The sequence below is a fragment of the Zophobas morio genome, unplaced genomic scaffold, assembly GCF_036711695.1.
Source record: "Zophobas morio isolate AGI-343-1 ecotype UQ-CSIRO unplaced genomic scaffold, CSIRO_AGI_Zmor_V1 ptg000108l, whole genome shotgun sequence".
NCBI lineage: Eukaryota > Metazoa > Arthropoda > Insecta > Coleoptera > Tenebrionidae > Zophobas > Zophobas morio.
Window position 1 is genome coordinate 4,163,379 of NW_026972213.1, and position 22,541 is coordinate 4,185,919.

The following is a 22,541-nucleotide window of genomic DNA, read 5'->3' on the forward strand; positions in this document are numbered from 1 at the left end:
CTATTTGAAAAACTGAAATATCGATATTTGAAAACTGTAATAATGAAAAATTTTTTTACAAACACGCTTTATATGAAAATTTAAGCTAATATAGACCGTAATTGAGCGTGTACCTTTCTTTAATTCTTTAAAAAATGATGTAACACATTTTTTTAATAACTTAAAAAAAACATTTAATTTTACAAATAAACTCTGGTTGTAAACCCTAAAAGGAGATCAGTCAAAATATGTAAAGGTATATAAGGTGTTTCATCTACAAAAACTAAGTTGTTGTGGCTTAAAAAGAAAACACTGTGTATAATTAAACATAATTTTAGAGTATAGTTCTCAAAGAACCGTACAAGTCTGGTTAATTAAACTAACTACTTAAACTAAATTTAATTTCCAACAGTAATCGCTGTTTTTTGAATGTTTAAACAGACACATGCGTAGAACAATAAACAATTACAGTAATTCAACAATTATGTGTAAATACGTTAAATGTACGGAGTTTTTTTCCGAATTTAATCAATAATGAGCACTAGAAAAACGTAAATGCATCAGCAAACCGTACAGGAATATATACCGGTGAGGAAATTATAGATTTATTCCATCGAAGTCTGCTATCGCTTCACTAAGTTGTTTACTGGAGTACTGTAGTTCCTGATGAGGTATGTCAAATTCATTTTACGCCAAGCCGAATCCGCACGGAATTACTAATATGCACTGCAACTATGTCGACTTACGTAAGGTGATTCCTTCCCGCTCGATTCCTTTAAGTGTTAACTTATCTCAAACTTGTGCAATCAAGTCCACCCCTCCCGGATTACACAGTTCCGAAAGGAGCGCGCACTTTACAGCTATTCATCGCCTTACAGTCAGTTAGTTCTCCTGATTACATTTCATCTAGCCATGTTTGTTTAGGGGCTAATTATGCGCCCACCAATTACGCTGATTAATCGCGGATGACTGGACACAGGGGAGGGAATAAATTAGTTATAAAACATTCAGACGCATCCGTCAAACGAAAACCCGACCTCTTTCCGGCACGATAAATCGTTTCGGACGAAACGAAACGAAACGTTAAACGGTTTTCTAACTCTTTTGCCTCTGCTGCAAACGCGAAAACTGAAAAGATCAGCGAAATGGCATTGCAAGGGTTCTTTCCATGCTTTCAACCCGCCAACGCTGACAACCCCGATTCAGGTCAGAGATCGACGCCGGAAATTGTAAAATGGGAAAGTTTCATTTGGAAGAAAGCGGAATTATTATTTTTCTGATTTAGGAAAGCTTCTTGCTTCATTCGGGGAAGTAACAGTGAAATTATGTGTCACGGATCTTGGAAACTTGAACATGTTGAGATTTTTCAGACAGATCTCCGAGGATTTGCTAGTGGTTGTGTACGCGAGTTGTGGCTGTAAATTTTCCGTGTAGAATGAGTAGTTTATCAGAAACAAAAGTCCAAAACCTTCAGCAGATGATTTTCTGTTTAATAATAGGGTAGAGAAGCAGTTTTTATTAACTTTGTAATTCCTAACACAGAGATATCAAAACAAAATCAACAAATATCGATATAATTATCGATAGAATTAATAGTATAGTATTAAATATTGGCAAAATTTCAGTTTTTGCTAAAGTTATTTCTGTTTAATATAAATATAGTTCCAAATAGGTTAGCTGAGAACCTAAAATTTTAACAATTAAATGAATCAGTAATTGTCAAAATTCAAAAAGCTATTTTGTTACAAACCAATGTCATATTGTTTGTAAATTTTTCGAACAGTCTCGTCATGTTTATCAGAGTAGATTAGCACAACTAGATTAGAGTTGCTTAGGTCACTTTTCAGGCAATGCATGAATAAATAATGGGTAGTCACGCTAAGCTCGTGGGAGTGAGCGAAGTCTAGAGAATAATAGCAGACGAATCTGTATTCTGCAATCAATGCTAAGATTTCCAAAGAGATAATTAAATTCTAATTTGTATGTATGTTCAACCGTAATATCATCATAACACAAAAAATGTTATACTCTGAATTTCTAAAACGCAGGTCATCAGTGAGTGCAATGAATAACAGAGGTCTCAACACAAGGACTTATGCCCGGTGACTATTAATGATTGCAACAAATTTTTAGATTGAAAATTCTAAATTATTACTTAGTTAGAATGGGTTCACAGTTGTTAATTTTGCCATGAGGGCGTCTAAAAAGCAATGAGAAGATGGCCGCTACTCCAAAATTTGAATTTGACATGAAGTATGACATCGATACAATTTTAAATGTTGGGCACCTGACAAAAAAAAAATTAAAATATTAATAGTCACTCAGTATTACATTATTTATAAAGGTAATTATCATATCATATTGTCATAATTGGCTATATATTGTGGCGATCTTAACGTTCTCCGGACTTGTTTTTTTTTTTGTATTGTGGGCGACAGCTGGGTAGTTAACCCAACAACGAAGGGGAATTGACTAGGACGAACGGACAACGGACTAAGTTTCGGAAACTCGCTATTAACAATGACATAATAGCCTACATTATCTACCTACGCAAAATGGTACCAACAACAGGGACGACAACCCGTACATAGAATCTAGTTCTCTGGGCTATTTAGATATCTAGGCCGAATAGGCACTCACCTAGGTGTTCTGAGTTCCTTAATTTTTGTAAAAATCTCTCGAATCGGCCGTTGCACAGCAATTCAACTCACCCAAAAAACGCTCACCCAGCGCGCTTAGATTTAAATACCATTACAATATAGTCAACAAAATACTAGAAGTTTCCGTAGTATTTAAAGTGATACAGAAAATTCAGCAATTTCCAGGGAAAATTTGTGAGAAATTTGTAAAAAAAATCATTTAAAATAATCATATTAACTAAACTTCGGCTCCAGGAAGTAAAAAGACAAACATTTATTGAATTGATCCTTGACAACTGAAAGATCTGCTTTCTTCTATTAAATTCTTTTTAATGAACTTTTTTCAAACAGGTACAGTATTTTTTGTTAAATTCCAAAGTTTTTACAATTGAAACATTTTAATAACTATGTTTGATTTATTCGTTAAAACTGGCGTTAAATTTTATTACAATTATTTAACTAAATAAACCCCAATGAAACTTTAATCATAGAAAAAGAAAGATCAGAAAGTCAACTTCTCGAATATTTGATCCATTCGAATTTCAAATATATGTAGAAAAATCACACACATACACAAATATAAAACGACGAAAATATCAATTACAAGAAAAAATGACAATTCTTAACGAGTAAACTACTAACAAAATACCTTTATTCATAAAACTTTGTTTTTTAATTTATGGATCGTACAGATAATTCGCTTATGCAAAAATGTAATAATTTCCATCCAAAATATACCTACTCAGAACGTGTTTCTCGTATTAATTATTTACTAGAAATACAAAAAAATCCAAAGACTAAATTGTACAATTCTTTAAGGATTTAAATCTAAAATTATTTTTAACAATACAGAGAGTTCTGTTTTTAAGGCGTAACATAATTTAGTTTTTTTAAATGCAGCACCCTATACACGGTTAGTCACGAGAGAATTACTTCTGAAAATTATTTTTACGCAACCCAAAATACTAATACCCTGTACCACTTGATATTATCTAAATTTAAAATGAAATGCCTAATCCATGATTGCTTTGACTTTGGCAGTGTCACTTTGACGTTAATTAATTTTTAACATCGTTGACTCGCCTCTAGAGCCCCGTTGGATCGACGACATACAGTCAGATCAATCTGGGCTATACTGAAGCCGTAAGTGCTCTACCAATGTTGTTCGCCGCTAATGTGCATGTGTTAATTCCCCATCTCTGCGTCACCTAGAGCCTCTTCGAAGTGCAAATCTGCAACCTCTGGACTTCTTCGGTCATCCATTTACAAAAAAGCCGTAGTATCCCCACAAAATGCCCAACATTTTCAACAGATTAGTAGTTAAGTTATTTACTTACTTGTTACCTTTGAATAAAATGCCGTAAAAGGTATTTTTAGAAATAAATTTCTCGTGATTAATCGGTTGCAAAAGACCAAGAGGCACACTGACAAATTTATTAGAGGCGCCGGAGGAGATTTCGGACTGGCGCGGTACCACCATGGACGCTCGCGTAACCTCCTTTTCCATAATTGTCAAAATGAGATTGCCAAACTCAAAGCAATCATGGATTAAGCATTTCATTTTAAATTCGGTTAGTATCAAATGGTACATGGTATTCGTATTTTGGGTTGCGTAAAAATAATTTTCAGAAGTAATTCTCTCGTGACTAACCCTGTACATTTTCATATTTTAATTGACCTGTTGTTAGGTTTTATAACCACAGCTTAGTTTGGAAATTCCGATGCGACGTTGCCATGTTATTTCAATTTTCTTAAACACTTTTACCAATGAAAAGGTTTACAAATAAAATCGCAGTATGGTTATTTTTAAAACCTGTGTTACAATATTTTAAATACAAAATAAAATTTTCATATACAGTGTTATTAAAAAAATTAATTATTTCAATAGAAAATATTGATATTATATTATTGGATCTTATTCTATTTTTCGCTCTATTACTTTTTTGTTAAGTAGTTTCTATATTTAAAGTTAATGATTGTACTCTTTTAAGAGACACATCGACATATTAGAAGCATGAGAACCAAAAATAGGCTACAGATACAGTAATAAAATACAGGATGTTCTATTTGAAAAATCTGAAACTTCGATATCTGAAAATTTTAATGTTTTAGATTTTTTTTATAAACACTCTATACATCAAAATTTTATTTAATTGATATCAAACACGTTATTTTATTTATCCGTCCACCAAATATTATAACATACATTTTTGTAAACCATTCCATTGCCAAAAAATTTCAACAAAGTTGGAATAACGTGACAATATCGTATCGATATTGCAAAAATAAACTGTAGCTATGAAGTCTAAGAAGAGGCTAATGAGAATATATAAAAATATATAGTGTGTTTCATTAAAAAAAATAAGTTGTATGTTATGCTTTAAAGACAGAACACTCTATACAGTTTAAAATAATTCTAGATCCACAAAGAACCGTACAACTTTGTCTTTGTTTTTTTTTCCATGGCTAATATAACGAGATATTAGGGTCTGCGCCCTAATGACTCACCCTGATATTAATACATACATGGTTGCTAAAAAGTGTGGACACAGTTGAATATTGAGAGAGAACGGTGTATCAGGACTCACTGAAATTTGGTGCACAAGTAGAATTATTTGAATCCTTTCTTCTGAAATATTATTCAAATTTTCATCAACAATTGTTTTGGAGATACAAGGCCAACTTGATTTCTTTTAAATAGCACGAGGGGTAAAATTAAAAATTTTTTTGAAAGAATTTTTTTTTCTGTATTCAGTAATGTAACGTACGTCTTTCATTATTTGCACTAATGGGTAACAAGAAATTATTAAAATAATACAATTTTGAAAAATATTATTTTTTTGTTTTGTTTTATTTCAGTTAAATGTGTTATTTTTATAAGTATTATTAACTTTTATTTAATTTTTCTATTAACGCACGGGTGGTAAAGAACTAATGATAGATTAACACATTATTTCCTAGGCCAAATAAATTTTGCGTTTTCTAAATTGTATTATGTTAATGTTTTTTTTTAACGCAAGTAAAGAACGACATGTGTTACATCGCTCAATGCGGAGAAAAAAGTGCTTTTTCCAAAAATTTTAACTGTAACTGCCATTTTAAAAAAATCAAAAAAATAATTAATCAGACGATTAAATAATTTTACCTGTATACCAAGTTTCAATGAGTTATGATACACCTTTCTGGGAGTATTTAGCTGTGTCCGTACTATTTAGCAACACACCATTTATATAATTAATAATAAAAAAATTGGTCTAAAGAGTTTAGACAGTACTTCCCTCGCTGTCGGAAACTTGACGACTGCATGCCTATTGTGTTTTTTTTCTCATTACATTTTTGTAGTGGGAATTTAAAAAAAAATTGCGATGACGTCATCAACATTTTTGCAAAGACACGTATATCAGTTGGGATAAATGTAGTGTAATACTAAGAATAAAATTATTATATTCTCAAATTTTCGGGAAAATGAATTGGGTCGTTTTGAATATTGATTTGTAATAATCAATAAAATAACGAACCAATTTACTCACGTATACGTATCAGAGGCAACTGAAAATCGTGTATGTATAAACATTCTTAATTTAATATGACAGGCGTAACAGCATACGTGAAAGTCAAACAGAGAAACTGTAAACAAAACGACCATCGGTTTTATTGCTTCGACTTCCGCTTATTATATAAAACATTGGGTTTTATTTTAATTCTTGACGGTGAAATTCACAATTGGTTGATTATAAACATGTCTATTTCACATTCGCGGAACCAAGTGAACGCATAAAACAAATGCAGGTCTGTAATGTTAAAGTCGATGTGAATAAGCGTGCTGCCCTTATGTTTCAACCGAGTTTTTCCTTTGACAAATTTTGTGTCTACCAAATTGGGTTGGTTGGGGTGTAATACTAATAATAAGTGTTGCCTTTAATTTAATCAATAAAATAAATTGACTTCATTAATTTTTTTGAACCACCTCTTAAGAAAATCTAAAAAATATGAATGGAATGATAAATCACAAGTACAAACTCATCATATTTTTTGCATTTTAGATAGGATTTATTCAGCAAAATTTAAGGGTGACGTCATCAATTTTTTTAGGAGGGATGAACAAATACATTTTGAACAAAAGTTTACCATGCTTATAATAAATTTAAAATATTCCCAAGATTTCAAAGCATTCGGTTTTGTAATTCCTGATTAAATCGATAAAATAAATTCACGCCTTCATTAATTTTTTTGAGTCACCCTGCATATGCAAATCCAAAAATATGAATGGAGTGATAAATCACAAGTACAGACTCATCATATTTTGTACATTTTAGATACGATTTATTCGGCAAACTTTTGAGCTGACGTCATCAGTTTTTTGTAGAAGATAACCAAATATATTTTGACTAAAAATTTATTATCCTCTTTATAACCTTAAAACATCTGCAAGATTTCAAAGCATTCGGTTTTGTAGTTCCTGATTAAATCAATAAAATAAATTTACGCATTCATTAATTTTTTTGAGTCACCCTGTATATGCAAATCGAAAAAATTTGAATGGAATGATAAATCACAAGAAGAGACTCACCATATTTTGTACATTTTAGATAGGATTTATTCAGCAAAATTTTGTGGTGACGTCATAATTTTTTTAGGGGGGACGACCAAATACGTTTTGATCAAAAATTTACCATGCTTATGATAATTTTAAAATATCTTCAAGATTTCGAAGCATTCGGTTTTGTAGTTCCTGAGTAAATCAGTAAAATAAATTTACGCTTTCATTTATTTTCTTGAATCACCCTGTATATGCAAATCCAAAAAATATGAATCGAGTGATAGATCACAAGTACAGACTGATCATATTTTGTACATTTTAGATATGATTTATTCGGCAAATTTTCGAGCTGACGTCATCAAGTTTTTGGAGGGGATAAGCAAATATATTTTGACTAAACATTTATTATGCTCTTTATAACCTTAAAACATGTGCAAGATGACAGAGCATTCCGTTTTGTAGTTCCTGATTAAATCAATAAAATATATTTACGCATTCATTAATTTTTTTGAGTTACTCTGTATATGCAAATCCAAAAAATATGAATGGAGTGATAAATGACAAGTACAGGCTCATCATATTTTGTACATTTTAGATATGATTTATTCGGCAAACTTTCGAGCTGACGTCATCAAGTTTTTGGAGGGGATAAGCAAATATATTTTGACTAAACATTTATTATGCTCTTTATGACCTTAAAACATCTGCAAGATTTCAGAGCATTCGGTTTTGTAGTTCCTGATTAAATCAATAAAATATATTTACGCATTCATTAATTTTTTTGAGTCACCCTGTATATGCAAATCCAAAAAATATGAATGGAGTGATAGATCACAAGTACAGACTCATCATATTTTGTACATTTTAGATATGATTTATTCCACAAACTTTTGAGCTGACGTCATCAAGTTTTTGGAGGGGATAAGCAAATATTTTTTGACTAAAGATTTATGATGCTCTTTATAGCCTTAAAACATCTGCAACATTTCAAGGCATTCTGTTTAGCAGATTAAAAATTAAATTTCAAAATGTTGTTTTATAATTTTGATTTTTTTTCCAAAAATCTGGACGTTTCGGGTGAAAAGTCGATTCAGAGTTGTAAACTACATGTGTAGGACTATGTTATTTTATACAATTGAAAACCCATTTACTATGTACAATTTTGAAGTGACGTCATCGCATTAGTGGTGGGGATGATTAGACAAATTTTGGTTAGCGTTTTACCATCTACATGATATTCTTAATATAAGTACAAAATTTCACAACAATCGGTCGAGTACTTTCGGAGATTATCTGTCTAATAAAAATCCGGGACAACAGACGGACAGACGGACAGACGGACGGACAGACGGACGGAAATGGGAGACCTATTTCTTCGTCTTCTAGGAGTCATGAAAGATCGAGAAAACTTAAAAGTAGAGAGTCGGCCGACGGACTCGATTACAATACTTCCCGAGCGTAAGCAATTAAGCAATTAAAAGAAAATAATATTTGGTGATATTTATATCAATAACCCAAGTAGTGCCAAAACACATTTTTAAAAGTTCTCCTCAAACAAGATTAAATTGCATTATCTTCGTAAAAACATATAAAACCGAATATAACGTATTTGAAAACTTAAATGGGTAAATGGAGGAGGCGCCGGGTTACAATGCATTATCTTTTATTGCATTCTTGATATAAAAAATATCTTCTTTTCTATGTGCTTCAAAACCACGACGTAGACGTAATTGGTATGTCCCGCATGTGTTTTGTTTAATTTTTAAAATCACTAACACTATTAAAAAATTAAGTATTACTATTTTACGAAAAAGTAAGTTAACATTAATTTTTTCACGTTGGTTCTTTGGTTTTGAAAATTCAGTACTGTATACTGTTAAACATAAACCACGTTATATATGAATATCTTTATACTTCCTTTGTTATCACAACACTTCACAATCATATTAATATTTTTTCTTGAAACAACAAGTAATCCTGTAACGAGTAGATTTAGACAGAGTTTTAGGTTAGCAACAAACAGAATTATAGTAAGAAGTAGATTGTTTTTGTATCAGTCTAACATTCTCTTTGCTATTAGTGTGTAGCACTTCAACGCATTAATCAAACGAGACGGCCATTTCAATTTTTCTAAGGGACATCGATTTGGCGACCGGTTTCTATACATCGGTATATACAACATCCACTTGACTTTTACTGTCGGAGTTGTTTGAATAAAAATTTAACCCGAACCGTTACAAAACAAGCATGGAGATGTAGATAGAAAATGAGAGAAGCTAAATAAGTGTACTCCTTAAAAACTTGTAAATGGAAGTAAATAGCTGATCACAATAATTATCGACCCGTTTCATACACTGGAATTAGTACCCGAAGTAACGAATTTCTTACTCAAAACTTGAGTAACTTTTACACATCTAGTTTCCTGATATTTGCGAAAATCGTAACTGGGTTTACACTCAAGATCATTGTTTAGAATCATCATGAATGTTAAATTTGTTAACAACAAAAAATATAAGCTTTGAAAATGTATTATTAAACGAAACACAAAATGTTTAACTAGGAACCCAGTGTATGACAATACTTTCTGGAACATACCTGTACACTTAACGGTTACACACTAACTAACATCGTTATTTAATTAGAAATCAATCGAAGTGCTTATTTAATTAAAAGTTGGAGTAATGAATGATAGATAACAAAAGTAGAATGGTCTATACGCACGCTCAATACACTTTCACATGCTTTGATGAACTTTCATAATTTTCATAAAAGCTTACATAGGTGAGTTAAAGTGGGGTAAGACGGGAATTCTCCAATATTTCGTAATTCAAACGTACAAATAATACTTCACTAGATAAATTGAATCGTCAGATATATATTTATTGAGTTATATAATGAATTACTACACTAGGGAACCGGTGCAGTAATATTAAATTACCTCACTGACCTAAAAGTAAGAATTGATGTTTCGTAATTTCTGGTGTGTACCAATTCGTAGAATGTCTTTATCGTACTTGTGACGTAAATAGCCGTCCCATCGTTCACTTAATAACTTTTCTATTAAAAAAAAAGGAAAAAAAGGAAAATAGTTGGTTTAGTCGTATCTGTTTAATGGCAATAATGCTATTGAGTTGCTCAAGCATATAGAGTATCCTATAGTGTCAGAAACAGATGTATCTAAGTTACGGATCCTAAATTCCCCAGGAATTATCTCCTAACCCGAGCGTTAGGCGACCCGGAATCCCATTGTTGATCACTCTACTGAACCAATTGTCTATTGTCATCTAACATAATTGTAGTGCACCATTTTAAGCACTATATTCTCGGAATGAATTACACTCGGAACGCACCGACAAATTCGATAGTTATCGATAAAGAAATACCTTAATTATAAATTATTTCAAAGGAAAACCCAAGTCTGTTATTAGTAATTTAAATTGGGCACGTATTAGTAAATAAATTATTAAATTTATTAAGCAACGGCTAAAGATTGAAATTATACTTGTGCCCTGCTGAATTCTATTAGCGTTTTAAAAAATTTTTATTATTTGAAGTTTTATAGTGGATTTTAAATAACTATTTAATACTATTTCCTGTTAACTGTAAATTATAATTGACTTAAATTTTTTAGAAATACGTACTCGTCGCTCATCGAACATCTGGTTTAAACATGCAACAGCTATTTTGTTGTATATCGGTTTAAGTTGAAAACAGAAGTTTAATGTTGAATTCAATAGCACACAATCAACTCTCAACTCATTAATAAATAAATAAAAAATTGTTGTACGTATGAGAAGTTCTTGTCAGGGCTTAGAAAATGCAAATCCTGTTGTAAATAAAAATGAGTACTTTCTTATCCCATTTACTACACAATATTTATTTTTTCAACGTTTTTGAAGTTTTTGGAAGAAGCTGACGAATTTTTGCGTAGATAACTTCCAAAATGGTTTTCCTTCATCATGTAAGTCTGTTTTAGATATTTCCTAATTTGAAGCATAACCGTAGAAAGAGAAAGATTTTCACTCTGCGCTTTTGATCCAGTGATCTCACAAAGACCATACTCATAATTGAATTTATTGCGTTGAAACGAGGAACGATATTATATAGATAGAGGGTACTAGTAACGATTTAACTTTTCAAACTATTAACTACTACAAAAAATTCAACATTTTTTTTATACTCACTTCCAATTTTCGCAGTTTTCAAACGAGGGCTAAACAAGGAACCTGAAAAATGAGCAAATTACTATATTTGATAACAAAAATAACATGGTCTATATAATAGTTAATTTAGTTGTTTGCGTTTTAATTCAAGTAAAATTTTCTGACTGTTTATAAAAAAAAACTTTCTTTGTACCAGAATTTTTCGAAAACCTATACATACTTTGTTCATGTTTGTTCACTATTTTATCGTAAGTGATGGTATTATTTCACCTGTGCTAATAATTTGAAATGCACCTGAATCTAATTCATTACGCCAGCGGTTCTCAACCTTTTAGTCTTCACGACCCATTTACCAATAACAGTTTTTATCGCGCCCCCCCTCAAAAATTTGCTCAAAAATTTTGGGAGCAGAAAGCATGAAACCTAATAAACTTAAACGCCATTTGGAAACGCCTCATAGTGAATTTGTTGTTAAACCTCGGCAAATTTTCGAATTAAAATTGAAATCATTTGAAAAGCAAAAAAAAATCTTTGGAAATGAAAAAGCTTTACTTGGATCGTACAAAGTTTCATATAGCGATATGTAAAAAGCTGTATACCATTGGCGAAGAACTTATTCTACCAGCTGCAATTGAAATTGTAGAAACTATGTTTGGAGATAATTTTACCAAACAATTAAAGTTTGTACCTCTATCAAATGAGACTGTTGCGCGTCGAATTGGTGATATAGCTAACGATGTACAGCATCAGCTTTTTGAGAAATTGGATGATAAATTCTTTTCAATTCAGCTTGATTAGGCAACAGATAGCATTAAAGATGCGTATGTTCGATTTTGTCTGGTGTTCAGCAGTAGAAGAACTGCTTTTCTGCAAACCAACAGAACTCAAAGCAACAGCAGTTACATTATTTGCTACTTTAAATGATTTTCTAAACGAAGGAAACATAGAATGGAACAATTACGTCGGAATATGCACCGATGGTGCTCGTGCAATGTCTGGAAAATTCCAAAGTACCTATGCAAACACTTGTGAAACAAAAATCTCCACAGTGGGTGTGGACGCATTGCAGATCCATAGAGAAGCTTTGGCTTCCAAGGAAATGAGTCCTGGTTTGAATATTGTACTAACGACGGTTCTGACAGCAATAAATTATATAAAAATGAGATCCTTAAAAATCAGAATATTTTCTGAACTTTACAAAGACATGGGTGCAGTACATTCATCGTTATTTTTTTATTGCGGGACAAGATAGTTATCACGTGGAAGATTTTCGCAACGTGTTTATGAATTAAGAGATGAAATTATCATTGATTTAGTAGACGAACACAGACCGGAAGTCGAGAAGTTTCGAGATTATTAATTTGTTATGAAATTGAGCTACTTGGTCGACATTTTCGAGAAATTAAATATTTTGAATCTTCAACTCCAAAGAGCAAACACACATATGTTGGATACTAGTGATAAAGTAGAGAATTGGAATTGTGGAACAGAAATGTAAAGCAAAAAACCTAGAAATGTTTCCAAACGTGGATGAATGTGTTAAAACTTACAAGGTTGAGGAACAACTCATATGAAAGTTGTTCTTGTAACCATTGAAAATCATCTAGCCATGCTGGCAAAGAATTCTACAAAGTATTTTTTGCTGATGAGAATTTGCTAGCAGGTTACGAGTTGGTTAGGGATCCATTTCAAAACACTCCTGACGGCCTTTCAACTGCTGTAGAAGAAATGTTCATACACTTCCCGGCAAGCGGCGAAATCAAAAGACAATTTAGTAACAAACCACTCTTTGAATTTTGGGCAAGCTTACATAATAAGTTCTCTGCGCTGAAAACAAGAGCGCTACGTATACTATTACCATTTTCAACATCCTACCTTTGTGAAACCGGATTTTCTACGATGGCTGCATTGAAGACAAAATATAGGTCTCGGTTGAATGTAGAGAAAGAACTTAGAGTGTCAATTTCTCAAATTAAACCGCGTTTCGAAAAGCTTTGTGTGGTTAAACAGGCTCAAAGGAGTCACTAATGATTATCACTATTGCTGCATTTTTATTTAATTATTCAGAATGAATTTTATTTACTTTTTTAACAATATATTTAATTTTTTGTAGTAATATATTCATTATTATTTTAAATATACTTTATTTTTTCTAAAAAATATATTTCCTTATTTGCTCGCGCCCCCCCTCTAATGTTGTCGCGCCCCCCTAGGGGGGCGCGCCCCACAGGTTGAGAATCGCTGCATTACGCTTATCTATGAAGTTATTCTTAATAGGTAAAATAACAAAGAGTTCACATTATCAATAGATAGTATCTAGTGACTTACGTAACTTGACTAATTTGTGTTTTGAAATACATTACACCGAACATACCAGGTTTATCCACGCTGTGATTGTCAAAAATAATGCATTTAAAGATGACTTATTAAAACGGTATTTTTTGAAGAGCATATTGTATATTTTACAAAAAAATTATGAAATATTAATTTCAGTTTGAAACACTAAAAATTGGCTGTTTTTAAAATATGACGTAAAAATTGGGTGTTTGATCTTCATCAAACTTTAGGCAAAATTCTTATCCCGAGTGGTCTACAAAACTACTTCTGTTAATCTGCTACATATTAAAAAAATGGCTATTAATGTGGACTCTTTACAAGTAAATTCAATTTACCTAGAGCAGCAACGTTGCGTGCTCAGTGAAACGAATTTTTCAGAGATATTACACATAAACTAAATACTAAGCGAACTAAAGACAAGAATTTCCCTTTTTTAATTTCCATTGATTCTGTGTGTGCGTGATACCAAGCTAACCATTTGAATTTTGCCTCACACAAGTTAGCTTTTTAAATTTGAAATAAGTTCATAGAATAGAAATTCAGACCGTAGTTTTGAAGAATTTTCTTTGATCACTCGGTACACCATAACACTATAACGTTTATTACCCCGCAAACTAAACACTTTAGTTTTGTTTAGGTAATGTCAACGAAACGTTATAGTAAACTTTTAAAAACAGTAAGTTCTATGTTTCCCACCGTACTTTTCCTTTAAAACATATAAAACATTTATCACAAGGTTGTATTACAGACGAATTTGAAAATGGAGTCTGAAAACAAACACATTTTTTCTCCAGAAAAAAACTTAGTGCAGGCTGGAAAAATATTTTTATGTTGAACAGGTGATTAAAATCGATGTGGGTAAACTCAACGCTTTATTTGTTACTAACTCCAATTTATTCGACTAACTCTTACAGCGACTATGTACAAAAAATAATTCCGGGGCAACTTGAATGAATTCGCTCATTCGCTGGACTCGACTTGTTCAGTGAATAATAATCGTTCCCTAAGGGGGTCCTTCTCGAAAAGCCTAAGCCACCGCTTCTAGACTTCTCCGGAGCCCCCATTCGCGACCTCCGCTTCCAGACCTTTCTCTAGTGAGCGCCGGGTGCTGTCCTCGACGATGAGTCATCTCCGTATACACTATAAAGCTCTCGACAACCCATTGGTGTCGTACCGGGGCGGCGTATGGGTTTATTTCGTAATAATATTTTAATCACTTTAAATAAGTAACTAGAAATTAGAGTAAAGAGTTCGTGTGGTGGCATGTAAACAACTTCGCTGTAAGAATTAACTTCTATTTGTAGTTTTTACTTCCGCTCCTAAGCTGAGGAAATATTGTAGTATTCGATTATTGGCTAGTTTCATATTTTCTGGACGTTTCCTGATCCCTGGAATACGAAACAGTAGGGTCTCCCGTTTTCATCTATCTCCCTGTTTGTCGGTCTATCATCTGTGTTGATTTTTATTCGACAGATACCAGGAATATCGTGCAAGTGGTATAATGACAATCAAAATTTGTCTGGTCAACCTCATCCACACGTAATTATCTTATTTTAAAATTTTGCATCGTAAACACCATTTCAATTTCATAAAATAATATATTCTTGTGTTTTCGGAATCCGCTTTGTTTGTGTTTATTATTACTATTTTTTATTGTTTAAATCTTCTTCTACTTTAGTCACATAATACGCAGCTGCATACACCCATGGAGGGGCGCTCTACTTTGCAGATGAAAGGAGTGTGGTTCAATCCCCGGTGGCGTTTCTGTTTTTTTTTTATTGATGAAATCACGTTCAGGTACACCCTTCTTTTTATTATTATTACTAGTACAGTGCGTGTTTCGGAACTGGCATACGAGTCCTTGCCAAATTGTTGATCGGAATATTTTCCGGTGGAAAAACCCACTAGAAACACAGGCTTGGTCTTAACTTTTATCAATATATTTATATTTCTATAATTAATCGGGTTTCCGTGTCCTATCATGGGTGGACAAGTGCAATCTGTGCACCAGGTCAAATATAAACAACTCAACGGTGTGTTTTCGCAACGTAATATGTTCTAGTCAAAGGTAGTGGCAGATTATTTCATTGTACTTCACAAGCTACTATGCAGAAGCTGAACATTGAATTTGCCTGTTCGTAATACTTAAAAAAAAATGGAAAATGAAATATTAAAACAATTGAACCTTTGGAGAGATTTAACCTCACTTCAAAAAGTCTGAATATGAGAGGATCGCGTCAGGATCTTTGTTACCGTGACTTCGGAACCAGAGTGTGTATACAATCGAGAGAGATGTGGTATTATTAATAAATATGTGTTACTAAAATTAATGATTTGCTTGAACTGAATCAGAAAACATTATATGTAGCTGTCTTGGGAGTATCATGACTTCCTAATACACGTATGTCTATTCTATTGCTTTTCAATATACATTAGCTCTGCCTGGTATCCCCTACTTGATCAAGACTTTTTTCAGGCAAGTAGGATGAATATTTGCGATATTCTAGACAATTTCTTAGCCACTGATCTTTCCTTGGTGCAACATAAATCGAATTTGGTAATAAGAGCCTGATTTAGAAAAGTTAAACATGAAATTATAACAAGTTATTAAAACTCGAAACATGAAAATAAAACAAATTAGGTATACACATGACAAATAATGTCTTTAGAAAAACTGGTGAATATTTAAAGCAAATTTTAATACACGTATTATACTGGCGATTATTTTTAACCTGTGTACTAAATTTTAAGCTTCCAATGTACTATTTTAACGTAAAACGAGGACCTTTTAAAATTACTTACTCTTTAAATGACACATATTTTTCAATCTATTTTTTTTTTGAACAATATTATTTTTAGGGACCTTTTTTTTTCGGATGTGAAAGTAAACACATAAGATATTTTAGACAAAAGTTGATTTTAAATTTGGAAGCATTTTTTTCAATAGGCCATTACTTGAAATGCACACGTACAATTTTTTCATTTGTAAATTATTGACAACCGTGAATAATTATCAGTACGATATTTAGGCCACAGGTGCAACCACTAAACTAGAAGGAATTTCCAAAAAAATGTATTTATTTATTCTTGACCGAGGCGACTGCCCGAGGGATTTAATATATTGAAAATTTTGTTTTTTGTAATTTTACACACATGAAGATAAAAATAAACAGAAGTTGTCAAAAAAATAACATCTTGTTAAAATGCAGTTGCTGTAAAAACGCACAATGAAGTAAACTTTATACCTATATGTTTGTACATGGTAAAATAATTTCTGTACAGATCATCTTTATGCTTAACGTAAAAAGAAACAATGTGACTAAATATCACATATTCTACAAATTTTTCTGGCCATTAAATTATTATTTTCAATTTGTTTATTGCTAACTCTGTCTCAAAATTAGTGTCCGATTTCTGTATTTTGCTAAATGTTACCTTTATTTTTAAAAATTTTGTTTTCTTTATTTAAAATAATAATAATTCTTCAATCAATAATATAGTTTCCTTTTAATAAAACAGCGATTTTTTTAGAAATGGGACACTTTTTTCGGGATAAAATTTATTTCAAAATCGGGCACTTAATTTGGCACAGTGGGAGTATGGCACTTTCCATGGGGGTGTAAATATATATAAACAGTTTTAAAGTACGACTTAAAATTTAAGAATACAATTTAAATGCACGAAATTAAAAAATATATCTCGAATTGTCATCATATATTAATAGCTATTTATGTTACCAGTAAATAATGCATAGTTCACCTCCATTTTAAAATTGTTAATAATGTTTAGTGGGCGCTGCCGTTGTCAGAGTCATATGAATTGTATTGCAGTCCAAATTACTTTATGGTCCAATAAAGTGATACGTTAGGGACAGGTGACACCACTGGAGTCCACAACACAATTTTTATTGTACTTGTACAATAATGAGGCAGATTATGGACTGTGGATAGTATTGTTACGAAATAAACCCATACGCCACCCCGGTATGATACCTATGGATTCTAGTACATACGGCGATGATGATTCATCGTCGGTGACGTCTGCCTGGCAGCGGATGTCGCGATGTTCCAGAACAAGCCTAGAAGCGGTGACGGAGACCTTTGAGAAGGCCCGCGTGGCTGTTTAAATGGGAAATCACCGTAGTTCAGACAATGGGAGAAGTCTAGTCAAATCCACTCCAGTTGAGTCGGAATTATTCTGTACATAATCACTGCATAGTTAGTCGTGTAAATTGGAGTTACTAAGAAATAAAATAAATTGTTGAGTTTTACCCACACCGATTTTAAATCACCCATCATAGTAATAGTATCATAATTGCGGTGATTATGATTGAGTTGAACATAAATAAATGTTATTTTGCCCATTTATATATTTCTGATCCTTTAAAAAGACTAATTCGCGTTGAAAAACAAATAGTAACGTACTTTAAATGAATGCGTTCCCGCAAATTTATTTTGGCACTAATAAATCCATGCGTATAAGTAGAAAACCCATTGTGCGATATTCAAAAATAATTTCGTCATCGGATAACAAAATGCATATCTAGTAAAACAAATCCTAATTATTAAAATAGCTTCCAGCACCAGATTATTGTTTTTAGCACTACAACAAATAAATAATTTAGGTACAAATAAACAATTGCTCTTTAATACGAATAATTGCATATTATATTGGATTAGAAGCGCATTATATTAAGTAAAAACGTATTAAAAATCAAATTAATGTGTAGCATAGTGGATAAATGTGAAGTAAATCCTACAAATGCAACTTATTTCACAGAGTTTCTTCGTATCACTCATGCGCAGTTTTCATTCTGGTGTGAGAGTAGAGTTCGCCTCTCAAAGAAATTTCTCATCTCCGTGGATTTGTGAAATGTGTACGTGAAAATGGCATATGTATCCAAATTAAGTGATTAAAAAAGTGATGACTTCACTCAGAGACTTGTGGGACCTTCAAAAATACAAATAACACTGAGAGGGTGTAGTCAAGTATAACTGAGGTAATAGTCAGGTGAAAACGATCAAAAAGTGGTCACAAGGCAATACAATGCTTAGTAACTTCGATTCTTGAGAAAAAAAAAAAAATTAATTGTAATGTCCTGAAGATCCACATTTGCAATGTAATTGAATTCGCAGCAGTAGATTCTCTGATGGAAGTTTCTCAACAACGTAAATCAATAATTTATTAATTTATTGTCATTTGTTTTCAACAATAAGAATAACTTTAAAGCTTAATACATTCGGCAAACGAAAATAAATATTTCTTCTACAGATTCTGCTGACAAAAGACAGGTGATATAATTTTCTAGTAAGTTCTCTACTATTTATTTAAATTTAAACATATATCATTCGTGTGTTGCAAAATTTCCAGTTGTGTTCTCTTAGTCCATATTCGACTGAGTTTTTAACGTCACATGAAATGAAAGCACTTTTACACAGATAATGTGTCTTTCAGCACTCTAATGGCTTCGAGCTATGAAAAGTATTGTAACAAATGACTAAAATACTTGACAAAATCAAGTACTAAATCTAAGTACATTCTGAAATTGATCCAGGACTAATTCTAGTACCAAATACTAGAATGTAAGAGTCCTTCAAGTAAATTAGTAATAAATACTACCACAAGATAGCCCCAGAAACGGTCGAACTGATTTCATAGGTCAAAATAACAAGGACTATTATCGCTACTATTTAAAACATATCTGACTTCGGACGCCTCTTATTGGAGTGCGTTCGTTTAACATTCAAATACTCGAATTAGCTGGCTTAATCCTAGTGAGCTTGTGATTTTTTAATTGAGTAGCTTTGAATTTGAATCAACTGTAGTCGAACTCAGGCAAATATAAACTGAATTATTTTATTTTATTTTCGGAACTATCTACTGTAGTGATTCACGATTCGTTAATCATCATCATCATCATCATCATCATGTATGTATATAATAATGCGCAATTAATTAATTTTATTGATCATTATATAACGTTAAAATCGTGAATGCACCACATCTAGGAAAACTTATTGTTTACAGAGACTGCTGCACTTTCATAAATCAAATACCTAAATCTCAGAAAAGACTCCTTCCGTATCAGTAGTTCCGACACAGGGCAATCAAACCCGAAATAGAAGACGTAAGAAGTGTTGGTTTTTATATATCTATACATCAAGAAGGTTGAAGTTGTACGGCGTGTCCATCATAAAGTTGTGGGGATATCGGCGGCCGCAGCCGCCTCTTATCGCCATCTGTCAACACTCAATCAATACTCCGGTCTACCGGAAGTTCTCGCTTCCAGCAAACACAAAACAAAAAGTTTTTAATGTAAAAGAAGAAGCCGGATCGGATTTTTGTTGACGTTTAATAACGTTAAAGGGTGCGAAAAAATGAAACGAAGTGAGAAAATTTCGAAATGGTTTCATCATGTCGTGCTTCCAACCTAATCAATTAATTGTGTTAAAAGTTGGTGGCATGTAACTAATGATATAATGGCGTGTTGGCGGTGCCCGTTTGGCGTTTACATTCGGTCTCCCTCATTTCGTCAAAATTATTAATGCTTTCATCGCAATCGCTTTATTTAAGTGAAGGAGATGCCATAAAAAGCAACGATTTTATTAGGAAATACAGCCGGCAGTAAACGACAGAACCTGTTGAAATAAGAATGTAGTTGCTAGATCTAACAGACACAGAGAGCTACTGCCACCAGCACAAAGATTGACGGTTATTTTTGTATAAGTTTTCATGTTTATAGCTCAAGTAACGATTTTAACACACTTTTTCTCTATATAATGTTTGTACACCGTTTGAGAAAGATTTATGTGTGGAGCATGCAGCTACTATAGAGTTGACTATTTATGTATCATGAAGGTTTATTTAGTTGAATCTCTCTTTACATTTCAACAATGCAAATTTACGAGTACTTCTAAATTTGTAATTAGTGTAGAGTAGAGATCATTAATTGTGGTAAAGAGACCGCACTTTGTATATATACATCCACTCGAGTCAATTTTGTAGTGTCATTGAATTGTAGTAGTACCTATCAAGCATGTAAAATGTTTAGCACATTTGGCAAACAAACATTATTGTGAACGCGTGTCCAAGCTCGCTAGAATAAATTCATGAATGATCTGACAAAAACAACGGTGGTGTTATATTCTTTTATAAAACAAACAACTATATTTTATTTATGAAAATCACCAGTCAGTGAATTATGAAGTTCTGGGACCGTATCAAATACAAAACAAATTATTGTTAAAATAATGATATATTTTCTACATGAATTTAATGATTTGTTTACAGTTCAATATTGCACACAACTATTATGAGGAATACAGGCTGAGTATTACGCAATATTCACTCTATTTGGATGAACAACTACACTGTTTGTCACAAATAACAGGACCATATGTCGAATTTTGGAAATTATTGGCAAACAAAAATTTGTGCAGTTGTTTTGGTTCCGTACTAGGAAAATATTGCACCAACATTTTCGGAACATGACCTACTCCACATCTAAAATGATATTTTTTTAATTTGGTGTTTTCAGAGTTAAATTAAAGTATCGTTTTCAGCTAAAGACAACAAAGATTTTCTTAAAGCATTGTTTTGTGGGTTGGTATTTCTGACTTCATAATGTGGAGTAGTTCAAATTTGACAAATTCTTGACATTTGTCATCATGTTTGATGTTATTCTACGTACCTACCTTCCATACCCAAGTAAGATTTTTCACCTATGATGACCAAATATGTTATAAAAACTTGCATTTCGCCTCAAATTTGCTTGAATATGTAAAATTTCTCAGCTCTTCAAAGCATCCAGAAAGAGGTGAGTAAAACAAGAACGCAAATCTGATTTTTTTTTAGTTTAACGTCAAACTTGACATTCGTGAGAGCTCGGTGTGCCAACATTCGACACCAACTTCCATTGCTGCCAACTAAGACTGCTGGAAGCAGCTCGTTTTATAAACTTGCACTTGTATAATAATAATGAACCTTATAAAACTTGTTTTTAATAGACTACTTATTACTCAAAAATATTGGGCCACGTCATATTCAGTTTTTTGGAGAAGTTGATTCTGCATTGACTGATATACTCGTACTTGCAATGTTGTATTAATTATATCGATGTCATTTAGACAATAGACCATTTCAAATCCTATGTAAGCCTTGTTCACCAATTTCTGCAAACTCTAAAATAAATACGTGTTTGTAATAAATCAAATTTGTAAAAAAATTTAAAGCCTGTCTAGAGAACTGTAATCCAGATGCACGCACTCTACTCATTAGAGCTAAGTTAATTGGTTAGGAATGACATTGAAATTCTGTAAACATCATTGGTTTTAGCTTGAAGGGAAAGGTTTAACTTAGTACACTGAAAATCTGACACAATATGGTGTCGTTCCGCGACGCAAACCTATATTTTTTAAATTGCAACGCATATTTTTTAAAGAGTTTGATGCACATATTTCCAAACAAATCTAGCAAATTAAATGAAACACAACGTTAATCAGGTGATTAAAAGTGCGGTGCAAACGAGCATTAGATATTTATTTCGATAACTCTGTTTTACTTAAAAAACTAGAAAAATTGGTCTAAGTTTATTTCGACAGAACTTCCCTCGGTTCTAAAGTTCATCCGAACAAATAGGTACAGCTTCTTGGAATAATTAGAAAATTTAATTTTGCAAGTTTTATTTTTCATTAATAAATCCGATAAGATAAAATAAAGATATATGTGAACTATTAAAGCCCACATTTTCTGGAAAATAAGGTAAGCCATTCTTGATTTGAAGAAAAAACGACTAAAAAGCCATAATATTTTGTGTATTTTAGATAGGATTTATTCAAGATTTTGAGTTGATGTCATCAATTTTTTGGGAAGGGGTAAACAGCA

At 32.3% G+C, this 22,541-nt stretch overlaps 1 long non-coding RNA gene across 3 annotated transcripts in view; it reads right to left on the reverse strand.

Annotated features, from left to right (window-relative positions):
• The window catches only part of LOC135144783 (uncharacterized), a 214,109-nt gene that overhangs the window by 87,722 nt on the left and 103,846 nt on the right, over nt 1-22,541 (reverse strand). For all 3 annotated transcript variants that reach the window (XR_010283230.1, XR_010283231.1, XR_010283229.1), the window contains one exon: nt 11,343-11,384. This is a non-coding gene — a long non-coding RNA (uncharacterized LOC135144783). The remainder of the gene's footprint in view (nt 1-11,342; nt 11,385-22,541) is intronic.